The sequence below is a fragment of the Pieris napi genome, chromosome 11, assembly GCF_905475465.1.
Source record: "Pieris napi chromosome 11, ilPieNapi1.2, whole genome shotgun sequence".
NCBI classification, from domain to species: Eukaryota; Metazoa; Arthropoda; class Insecta; order Lepidoptera; family Pieridae; genus Pieris; species Pieris napi.
Window position 1 is genome coordinate 3218612 of NC_062244.1, and position 9169 is coordinate 3227780.

Genomic DNA, 9169 nt, shown 5'->3' on the forward strand with positions numbered 1-9169 from the left:
GTATAAAGAACGGCAACGTGTAATGCTATGTAGAGTGTATCATTGTATGGAAGACAAGCTAAACCAACCAAAGCCAATTGATTTCGACGCTTTAAGGAGTTTGTCGTTAAAAAGGGGGTCGTTACATGTTGTTAACACTGTATATAGTTATATGCATATATTCAGGATATCGTATATGTATAATGAACTTGGTTTTTACACTTACGGGGAAACCCAATATATTTATATATCTATGAAAGCGTTATAATGTCACCGTCATGGCTCACCGCATCCGCATAACTTACACCTAAGATTTTAACCACTTCGATAATGATTTCTTATAAAACTAATAATATAAAGGCATAATAATTTATTAAGTAAATAGTCACACATACACATACTAATATTCAGAGGTATTATATTTTGTAAGGGTAGGCCGTTAATGGTAATTTTTTGTTAAGGGACCGTTTAACCGTTTATTACGTAACGAATTTGGGGGGGGGGGCTTTTGTAAAACGTTACGATGCGGGGCTGGGATTGAATTACGCGTTATTATTAATATTATTTTCGACATTCCAGTACTTTACAGCACATAATGGTAACAGAAAAACGTTACGGCGCGTTTCTGCAGCGATTTATCGTTTAATGAATGAAAAAAATGGTGACCATGATCAGGAGTTGCGTTTATTATTATACTAAAGGAAAGTTGAAAGTCGAAGTCGACCTGAGAATTCCAACTCTAGCTGTCAATGAAATTTTGCCTGTACGTTAATTGTGCACTTGCTCACCGACTTCAAAGCGGCCTAAGATCTAAACCTACAGTTTGTTAGCGTGCTGGATTATGGCATATTTGAGGCCTACACATCAACGGGGTAGATATTAATCGTCTCTGAATTATATTGATTAAACTCTAGTTGTAAAACAAATAATAATTCAATAGTAGAAGTATATTTTTTACAGAACAGTGGGCAAACGGGGTGAATGCTAACCTGATGTTAAGTAATACCGCCGCCCATGGACACTCTCAATGCCAGAGGGCTCGCGAGTCCGTTGCCGGCCTTAAGGATTGGTACGCTCTTTTCTTAAAGGACCCAGGAAGTATATAGGCCTCAAATATGACAAGCCACCTCGCTGGCAAAATGCAGGTTTAGGTTAGGTTATTTCTATATAAAAAAACAAAAACTATTTATAAACTTTTTTTAAGGATTTATTTAAAATGATACCAGTCTTGATTAGGTTAATACCCTTTTCACATGCTCTTAAAGAATTTAAACTTCCTAGACCGCCTACAACCTTGACAGCAACCCCAATGGTCGACCCCACACAACAGTAATTTCCTTATAATTTAAAGTCAATATCGACATTATTTCAAGCCAGGACAATTCTCATTTCCTTGTTATAAGGGCATGTACTGTCGCAAATGATTATTCTGCTCTTGGCATATGACACACTCACTGGGCCCAAACAGTTATTGAAGGGGTGTTTTAAAAAAATAATGTGTATCGCGAAGATATTCAGGAATTGGACTCCAGTGATTTCTGCTGTGATCATAACGTGTCTTATGTGAGGTTTTTTGGAGCTTTTCTCTTTTATCGAGTAAGTTTAGATTCCCTTCTTAATAGCTTATTTTTGGGGGACATACCTAGATATTGAAGTTAAAAAGCGGACTTCGAAACTTCGTCGCTCCGCAGCATAGCCAGCCTATATTGAGCTGTATTTGCAAGACTCGGTTATCACCCAGCATTCAATCGAACTACTACTCGAAGAACGAATCTTTATTGCGCACCCATCGATAAGCAACCAGAGACAGCTAAAGTTATCGTACACTCTTATCTAAGCAATAAGTATAGCTGTTTTAAGGGAGCGTTCAAGTATTACGTAACGAATTTTGGGGGGGGGGGGTCCATTTGTAAAATTAATAATATTTTCGACTTTCCAGTACTTTACACTTTACACTACATAATGGTAACTTTTAGGTATAAAGAGTCACTAGGTGGTCACGAAACGTTTTACTATTGGGTACAGAAAGACGTTACGGCGCGTTACATGGGGGGGGGGGGTCAATAATCTCCAAAAATTGCGTGACGTAATACTTCAACGCTCCCTAATTAATAAAATTTTATTAACATATATAAACGCAAATTTATAACATTTACAGGATATTTATAAGGCTGTTGAAAACCACTTAAAATGTCGCATTTAATTGTTATAAATACGCCTATTTAGCCGTTTATATTTATTTAAAATGGTAGTGAAGGTAAAGGCTGTGTTATTATGGTGGAGTTAACAGCCGTACTTTGTTCTATAATTGCTTATTTTTATTGTATAATTGTTTATTAAACTTCTGAATAATTATCTTAACAAAAACAATAAATAATTAATTGTAATAATGTTTGCATAAAACATTGGCATTCAGTAAGCATTCTAAATAAACCTGACCGTATAAACTGACACATACTTAAGATATTGACGATTCAAAAATAAATATAGGAGATATAACAATTGTATTATTATATAAACTACATATAATTAAATGAAACATATTAGGTATATAGGATTTGCAAACTTGTTCGTTGTATATAAATAAATTCACACAAGTTAATTTAATTCTTACAATATATATTTCCTTGTTTAGAATTTTTAATGTTTCTATGTATCTATACTAATATTATAAAGAGGAAAGGTTTGATTTTTTGTTTGTTTGAAATGAATAGGCTCCGAAACTACTGGACCGATTTCAAAAATTCTTTCACCGTTGGCAAGCTACACTATTCCCGAGTGACATAGGCTGTGTTTCATTTTTGAATAATCTAACCCAAGGTGTAAAAAAATAAACAAAAAACGTCCTTCAATCGTGTGCGCTGCGAAAACTATTAATGATAGAACAAAATGATGTATTACAATTTTTCAGGACACATCACTATCTATAAAAAATGTCCCGACAGCATGTCTCTATCTTTTATAGTTACGTCACAATAAGCGTCCTTTTATTAATTTTTTTTAATTAAAATACCACCGCTAGAAAAGGCTCTTTATTCGTACCTAGGTATTGATCCTTATCAAAATAATTACCAACGTTTCACATAAGCTACAATTTAATGGCATACCACCAAAAAAGCATGGTGGAATAGTGTTCTCTTGAATAGTTTACTACTATGTAATATAACAAAAATCTTAGCCACAGCAACGCTTGGCCGAGTCTACTAGTACAATCTTTATATCTATATATATAAAAATGAAACCCGTTTTCCGTTGTCACGACATAACATGAAAACGGCTTGACCGATTTGTCTGATATTTTTTTAAATATGTAATATTCCTTGAAGTACGAGGATGGTTCTTACGGAGAGAAAAATAAAAAAAATTGAGTGAAAAAGTCTTAAAACAACACTTTTCTATATTCCCATACAAAATATTCGTAATAAGACTTAAAAGTCAATTTGAACTTTAATACCATATCATAAAGTTCAAGTGTTAGTGGAGGGGTTCCGGGAAGGTAAATTTTTATTTTTTGACATAATGTATTTGTTGTCTTATCAACTTTCTTTTTTTATCTTACTAGCCAGACCGGTGTCCCGAATAGCAGAATAAATATTTTAAAAAAAATAAAGAATCGACTTTTAGGCGGTACGATGTTCGCCAGGCCAGCTAGTATATAATAATTCTTCTGTGAGTGTGTATGTTGCTTTACTAATCGCTTGAAATATCATGCAGGACAACGTCTGTCGGGTCAGCTAGTATACATATAAAAATGTAACATGTGATTGAAATAGGCGTACGGTTTTTTTGACCCGTGTGCATTTATTTATATTCTGGCCTGTAATGTGACAAAACAATTCAGCTATTCCAGAGTTTTTCCAGGTTTGCTTGGTTATTGGAATTTTAAATAATATTGAGTCCAGCAAAAACGGAACCATTATGAAAATTGATTCTAATCGATTAAAAGATTTAATATTTCATTAATTTTAATTTGATTGTTGTATGGTTTCTGTCGTTCGCGACTCTATAATTTAGTGATGTTTTAAATGAAAAATAAATGTACTTTTGAGAGAATTTTTATCATAGACTATTATTACATATTATAGTTATGTGTCAGGGTTGCCAGCATAAACTAGAGATGTACATTGAAATATGAGTCGGTAAACTGTGGTTCAATTTTTATAATTTCAACATTTTCAAATTACGTATACATATAATGGTCGTTTCATATACGTTCTTGCAAGTACATGAATAAACAATTAAAACTTTTATAACTGGCATTATTTTAAAGCCAAACCGCATATTAAGAACCAACCGCACTTCGTCCCTTGATTTTCATTAGGTTCAGGTCACGTAGCACTAGAAATGACCACATCTTCCGTGCACAGGTTAGATTTTCCCCACTTCGTGATTATGTAAAGATAATGATATATGACCTTAATTATAGCGCGAATGATATGCGTGTTTAATGTGACGCATATATTTGCCCCATTCCCGCTTCGGGGACGTTTCTGCTTGTCGCTGATACTTTTTTTGCCTTGCACGAAAAGCGAACCTAGGGCCTGTAAAGAGTTCAGTGTCAGAAACATCGGCGTGTTTACTGATAGATCTATAATAATATATATTAATTAGATCTTGTATTCTGAAACTTCATAAAGACATTCCTTCGCATTTGAATGATATTTTATATAATTGTATCATATTTTTGAATCATTTACCTTATTTTCTTAAGAGTAAAATATTTTTCATAAATGTGTATTATTAAGTTGTATGATAAAAAATGCGAAGGTTTAATTGTATGATAAAAAATGCGAAGGGTTAAATATAAACGGACAATTATTATCCGCCGTTTTAGGCTTTAAATTATCATTCGACAATGTTATCAATTATTTGTAATAATTTTTGTGCAACATTTTTAACTTTGTATAATTTTTCCTCGACATAATATTTACTTGAGTTGAATTATAATATACCTGGTTGACCCTACGAGCCTTGAGTTTAGCTGACTTGAATCGTAATAGTTTTAAATCGTTCGTTTGTTTTAATTAATAGGCCGGTGATCGCTTTTCAGAACCACTATTTTTATTATAGTAGATAGTTATTTTTATTGAACTAAAACAATGTTTTCTAGAAATAATATACATGGCAAAACAACGTTTGCCGAGTCAGCTAGTGTTTGAATAAAACTTCCTCAAAACAATTTACATTACTCGATGAGTGAGGGCTGTAATAAATTCACATTTATGTCTGTTAAAATATGTATTTAAAAACAATTTATTTTCTTGTCTTATTAATAGATATTGTTATTGGTTTATCCGTTTTTTAAATCTCCATATTTAATTAATAACAACCAGGCTATTGAAAAAATTAACTACTCATATCATCAGTATATATACTCCAGGTTACTTTAATATAGCGTAAATCTACAACAAGTTTGCCTTAAACTCAGAAATATATACATATAACACTATTAATCCACATATATTAACGTCAATACATAATATAATATTGTATATGCGTTTTGTTGAACTCAAGACGGGACTTGACGTATGTTTGAGTAGGTACCTTTAACCAAATTGCTATTAAGTTATTATCTGGCGCATATTTTTTAGATTTTCATTCCGAATGGTAGGTAGGTTCTTGAGGGTCTTTAGGTAAACAAATAACGTAAATATTTTCGGGTAAACAATCAAAATGTTTCGTATGATAATGCCTCTTTTGTCTTTTGTCCTCTCTCGCCTCCATTTCCTCCTAAATAAAAAGAGTGACACAGGTGACATTGTACAAGGCCTGCATCCGACCGTGCATGACATACGCTAGCGTAGTCTTTGCTCATTGTGCCCCCTCCCATATCCACCGGCTACAGGCGCTTCAGACCGCCTTCACCGGGGAAGGCGAGGACCTTTACTTCGTGCTTCGCTCACTCCAGTGAGCTTCCGTCCTGCCCTTCAGGCGATTGACCACCCCGCGACGGCCCAAGCCGAGGTTCGAGTCTTACAGGAGACGCCCTTGCGCTAGTCGCGGGAATACAGCCCATTCAGGCCGAGCTGAGCTGTAAAGGCCCTTAAGGCCAACAGCGAGATTCCTTTAAAAAAAATGATAATGATTTAGAAAAATCAATAATACATACAGATTTAAGAAATTGCACTCCAGCTTGCATTAGTTGATAATGAGAATATTGTTCTAACAATACAATAAAAATATATAATATGGAACTTGAATAGTACTGAAGTGAGGGTCTTCCCTTCGCTGGTCCAAAAAATCTGTGTAGGAAGCCCTCTACTATACTATACAATTATACATATCTGATTAGCATAATAACGGTTTATTATTTATTTATTAACACTTCGTTTCAGAAATATAAGACAATTAAATGAAAAGGAGGGCAACTTACCTTACCGCTTTCGAACTAGAAACATCTATTGATGCAAGGTTCAATACTTGTGTAATATCTTTGTGGTGTATGTTGCAAAAGAAAGGATTAACAAATCCTCCTTGTGTTGATTCTAGTCGCGTTGGAACGGTTTGTTTGGTACTGACATCCAAAACTTAACCTCATCGCTGTCATACCCAAGGATATATATGAAGGACTCTCTGCTAATAACTCGCCCATACAAACTGTCCTAATAACATTGTATTGAAGAATGGTAATGTTATACGATGAATGGAAGTAGAAAGGTTTATATTGAAAAAAAAAAGCTTACATATTTTTCTTATAGTTTTCCTCTAATAGACGATTATTCTAAAGATTGTGATTGGTGGCTGTTGAAATGTTTTCATGGGCAAAAACTTTTTCTATAGTTTTTTTGCTTGTTTCATTAATAAAAATTTTTTTTTATAAAAAAAGCTATTTTAAGACAAATTTAAATTGTAATAGTCTAAAGCAGTGTTTCCCAACGTGGGGACCACGCCCCACAGGCTATTGATTGGGGCCATTTGATTGTTAAGGGGGGTAATCAAATCAGCCGGATATAACACGACGTGGAGACTTGAGACTGAAGCTAACCTATAGCTGAAAATCGGAACCCAATATAAAATCTCTGTGCAGCAAGCATCAAGCGCAAGGATCTTACTAAATTAATACAGAAAAATCTTTATAAAAATTATTTGTTATTTCAGGTTTTATGTTTTGAAGATTTACTTATTGTTTCGTTAACAATTTCCTAGTGATTTCATCCTAAAACTTGTTATTTAAATTTCTTAAGTGAATTAAAGTTTTTAATATATGAATTAAGTATGTTACAATTGGGGCATAAGAATTTTACGTAGGCTAAGGTGGGACATGCCACAGAAAGGGTTGGCAAACACTGGTCTAAAGGCGTACATTTGCAATAATCTTTATTAAATAAACTCCACTTCAGCAGTATTTATGTGAGAATGCGGAACGAAAGATGAACACGATGACGTTTGATGGTGATTCAATGGTCGTGTGATGCCCAACAGTATCTGTAGTCCAACAGACAACAACCTACATGATACGTCCTTCTAATTTTGTTTAATCAACGTTTCAGCATTGATTTGACACATCTAACTTACCAGAAACTGAGCATTTATAGTTAGTATATAAACAGATACATTGATGGTGTATATATGTTACTGTAAAAGCTCGAACTACAGTGAATCTTAAGATATTCCAGTAAAACCTAAGATCTACCGATTCCTAATGGTAAATGTCCCAAAAGGTTTGCGATTCGAACTCTTACCACCATTCCGTTGGTAAATCTTAGGATTTACATTAATGGCACGGTAAATGTTGAAAAACAAAACATGACTAGCTTATGTAAGCATTATGTTTGTATTTCGTTGTTAAATTCCAAATAGAGAACTACTGATTCAGTTAGATAGATATGATAGAGATTGAGATATTCAGAGATATACGTTATATGTTTTTTCAAAATAATTTAAATAAGTTGGTATTAGTTTGTACTTATTACTATCATATGATACCTTTATAATACTATGTACCTGTTTTGTCTTATAGTTCATTAAAGTAAATAATTAAGAATTACTCATTGTTTTATTCCTAAAACGAACATCTACCAGCTGACAGTGGTAAAACCTAGCATATACTGAATTCAAATGGTAAAAGCTCAAAAAAATCGTCGTATTTTCAGAAATACTTACATTTACCAACTCAGTACGGTAAATCCTAAGACTTACACTTAAATCTTAAGATTAACCGTAGTTCGAGCTTTTACAGTAACATATGTATATGTCACCGTAAAATTGTAAACACCGTTAGATTGTAATCTATCTCGCGAGATTATAAACTGTCGAAAGATTGTGAACCTCAACGAACTGCTTACAATTTAACGTATTATTATTCGGTAGTTATATGAAAATGTTGCGAAGTAAAATTAATCTGTAATTGACCAAAGAAGTTTGAATGATAACTAAGTTAGTGTAGTACAATCTACCGAATAATAATACGTTAAATTGTAAGCAGTAAGCTGAGGTTCACAATCTTTCGACAGTTTATAATCTCGCGAGATAGATTACAATCTAACGGTGTTTACAATTTTACGTTAACATATACACAACTTTTTGAGAATTCTTCATTGGAAGTAATAGGGTAGAATTGGGAGTTTTAATAAAGTCGGTTTGATTATTAATTTGTTTGCGAACTAGTACAAATGTCATGGCTCTTTCCGTATAAAAACTGGATTTAAAATTGTTTACGTTGTGTAAATAGTAGAAAAGGCGTCCGCTCGCCGTAAAAGGAAGCTAGTCTTTTCTCATACTTCTTTTGTGGTATGTTGACATACATTATTGAGATACAAAATATATATATTCACTTTATGAATATAAAATTGTTCGCGGCGTTTCGCTGTCATATAGACTAATCGAGGAACTATAATAGATAATAGAACATCGGTATAGATATGTCAAAGGCCTAAATAAATTTTACCTGAAATAGAGATTTTTGAAGTCGGCACAACAAATTATTATTATCACAATAAATTATTTAAGATCCTATATCAACACATATTAATATGTTTCGTACTTCTGTTTCGCTATAGGTCACATTGTTATTGTTTCATTTACTTGGGATTGTGCTGTTTGTGGCAAAATAAATATTCCCTTCACTTTTGTTATTGTAATGTCGTATTTTCCGCTTTGATTTAGAGTATATATTACAATGCACATACATATTTTTACTGTACTTTTATAAATACCTTTTCCTTGTGGTTTAACCCGTTTTCAAAAGGCC

At 33.2% G+C, this 9169-nt stretch overlaps 1 protein-coding gene across 1 annotated transcript in view; it reads left to right on the forward strand.

The window, feature by feature from the left end:
• LOC125053519 (flotillin-2) overlaps nucleotides 1–9169 on the forward strand; it is a 177631-nt gene that overhangs the window by 40315 nt on the left and 128147 nt on the right. The window lies entirely within an intron of this gene.